Here is a 3,757-nt window from a genome sequence, read left to right on the forward strand (position 1 = left end):
ACTCAAATCGTCATACTTGATGATGGTTAGAGGATCTGACCTTTAAATAGGCAATGGAAGATTTAGACCGAGACCAGTGGATAAAAGCCATGGACCTTGAAATGGAGTCTATGTACTTCAATTTGGTCTAGGAACTTGTAGATCATTTGCATGGGAAAAAACTATTGATTGCAATGGATCTATAAGAGGAAACGGTGTTGGGATTGGTGTCCTAATTCTCCCGGAGTCTCGTTGTTTTATAAAGATGCACATTGTTAAATGAATAAAATAAGTGTTATTTAATTCTAACATTTACTCATACCCAATAAACAAAGCTCCTTGGTTATCTTATGTGAACTTAAGCATGTATATGTGATATACAAGTAGATCATGTCTTAAGTGATAACCTAAATCGATCTATAGTATAAGGATTAAGGTGGAATACCTGATCCTAGTGATACTACGGATATGACCTGCTTTGTAGAGGTTTGCAAGTGTTGTAAACTACTACAGATGGTTGATCCTGACCATTCGTGTGGAGACGGGGAGTGGGGGTGTCCTATACAAAGAGTTTGTATAAGACCTAGATCACGAGATGACTAGACTCTGTATATAACGTCATTGATACTAGAGACTTGCATCTCACCTAAACGATCATAGGTGACACGACCTCAATCCTAAGTGTTTTGTAAACTCCTGCCTTTAAGGGCGGTCCTTTGATTAGTATGGGTGAAAGTGGCCAGATTGCTAACTCAACATGCCTACCTTTTCGGGGACTTGTCTGATCTAGGAGCTGGGAACTCAATCCACTATATGGAATTCACTCCTTTCCCAAAGCAGGGATAAGTAGAGAGATTCCTTTAAGGGCTGATTCTGGGGCTTGAACATAGTAGCCACAGCTTCTCTTTGGAAGAGAAGGCTCAGTCATAGTAGAACTATGATTTATGTTCATTAAAGGGATCAGTGGTACTTAAGAAGACAGATGTAACTACAGGGGCATAACGGTTATTGGCCCAGCTGTACTTACGAGTGATCTGTGAAGGGTTGTCGCACTGCTCATCGGTTAAGATGGACACATAATATATCTGTAGTGAAGAGAGTTTAGCTGTCGGTCTTTAGTGGAGTGTCTGACAGTTAACGGATGGTGAATCCCGTGACTAAAAAGTTTAGTCAGTTATTCACGTATCGTTGGAGCTTCTGATCTACAGGTCCATGAGGTTCCTTGGTAGCTTGGATTCATGTTGAAGGATCAGTTTTTGGTGTTGATTTGAAATGTTCAAATTGACAAGAGGTATTTTGATTATATGTGATATAATCGGTATGATGTATAAGAAACATCTAGTGGAGGAATTTATGTAAATGAGATTTGCATTAAGTACCATGGAATAGAAAAATAACTATGGTTTATATGTTTCATGAGATGAAATATTAAAACTATAGGTTATAAATATAGTATGATAAGTTGGTTTTATCATTTATATTTATAACAACGACTCAACTCTGAAATTTTTTTCCTATTTCTAGTGAGAAAGAAACTAAGTATAAAAATCTCTCATAGGTTTCATTAATTGCTATCCTTGGGTTGGACAAATTATCCGAAGAGGATCGCTTTTTTTTTGGAGTAATGCGAACATTCCATTGCATCCAAATAATTAATTATTAGATAATTAGTACTTTTTCTTTTAAATAACCAAATGTAGTGGGTGGTTATTGATCATGGTAACCGTGAGGTTTTAAAAGGAAATCGGTTTCCTATTTTGAAAAAAAAAAGAGGTTTTTTACAAAGTTTGAAAAGTATTTGAGTTTTCTCTCCGGCAAGAAGAAACTCACAGAAGTCGTCAAGTAAATACAGATTTACTAAATGATCATGCAGGTGCTAGCTAAACGATCGTGCAGTGTTTACTAAATGATCGCATAGCTTTGCTAGACGATCGCTGGCCCAAGGTAAACGATCGTGTAGAATCGACCGAGCTAAACGATTGCATAGCTTTTTCTAGACGATCACATAGTTTTATCTAAACGATTGGGCATCGACCTATACGATAGGTTTTCGACTTCTCCAATTTGTCCAGTCGTGTACACGATCGTTCTTTCCTCCGTTCGTCTGCCTCACACCAAGTCCGAATAGAGCCCACCCTCTGGATTCTCACACCGAGAATACCAAGGTCGCCTTATTGGTGGTGTCAGCTCAACTCGACATCGTCGAGGTTTTTCGGAGGTTGTTCGTGGTGCTGCAGAGGTCGTTCATTGTTGCGAAGGATTCGTGACTGAGGAGATCGTTGAGAACGAGCGCGAAGTGTTCGTGCTGTGTTCGTAAGATTTTGCGATCGTGTAGATCGGGTGCTCGTGGTTGCTGTGATCGATTAGAGTGTGCATCAGATTGTGGAGACGCTTCTACCTTTGTTATGACAATTTTGCCTTCTGTACATTTGATGTTCATGCTGTAATTTCTCTGTATATTTGCATAACTGTTTGTATTGAAGTCGACTGTAAATGATTTGTTGATTCATGATTGTAATTTGGAATAATCTTGCTTCCACTACTCACAGAAATCTCGAGTGTCGATTTCCTTCAATTGGTATCAGAGCCAGGTTCTCTGATATTCCAAATCACAGATCTAAATCGAACGTTTTTTACAGTCGCGGTGGATTTCTGCATTTGTAGTTAACCGTTTTCTGCATTTATGGATGATTTGATGAATGTTTCGGGTTTAAAATTGCCTTTTTGTTAAAGCTTTCGGTATTACAAAGTGTTAATTGTAAGAGCCCCTGCGTTTTTGGGCGAAATGAACTTTGTAATCGAGTCTGTAATTCGAAAATATTCGAGTTCGTTGAGTCATTCATGGTGAAGCTTCGGCACATGGCGATGCAATTCTCAACAAAGAAGAAGATCAAGCATTGATTGGTTTGTGTAGCCTCAGGTTAACGATCATAGGGATTTTAATAAGCGATCGTTTAGATTTATTTTCTAGATGATCATGTAGTATTTTCTAGATGATCATGTAGTATTTTCTAAACGATCAATTAGCTAATGCTGAGCGATGGGGTAAATCATTTACCATATCGTGTAGCGCTGGTTGTGCGATCGCGTAGGCGCTGGAGGTAGACGATCGTAGTGGGAGCACGCAATGCTCGTCGTTTAGTTGAAGGGGCACACTAGACGATCGTGTAGTTAGCAAGCTTCATCGCTTAGTTATTACCTATGTGATCGCAGGTATGGGATACGGAGACGCTAGCTAAGCGAGATCGCTTAGGCGATGGTGCTTCGCAGCATCGTAGTCGCTTAGACGATCGCAGAAGGCGAGCGTCATGTGGAGCGCGCTAAGCGATCATGTACTTCAGGCTTCATCGCTTAGTAAAGGTACACGATCATGTTGTAATGGCTAAACGACCGTTTGGATTTTTCTAGACGATCGTATAGTAATGCTAAATGATCGTTTAACTCTGGAGCGCTGGAAGCGATAAAACGAATGGTTTGTTTTATCGTGTAGACGATCGTAGGGTGCTTTGTACACGATGGATGGTTGAAGAAGCGATGCTTTGCCAAGTGGTTCAAGACCTGTTTTGCCTGTTTGAACCGGAGACTCCTTGTCTTTGTAATAGTTAGCTTACCCTTTTGTGATTTAAGGCAATTTAACCCAGTTCATCAACTTTTATTACTTATACATGTGATGTATGGTTTTTATATGTCAAAGTATTTGTCATATAGTTAAAAACTCACCTTAGGTTGTGCAATTACTCATGCATCATGTATTATAAATGTTATAATATTACATGAA

This window comes from Benincasa hispida, chromosome 2 (assembly GCF_009727055.1).
Source record: "Benincasa hispida cultivar B227 chromosome 2, ASM972705v1, whole genome shotgun sequence".
NCBI lineage: Eukaryota > Viridiplantae > Streptophyta > Magnoliopsida > Cucurbitales > Cucurbitaceae > Benincasa > Benincasa hispida.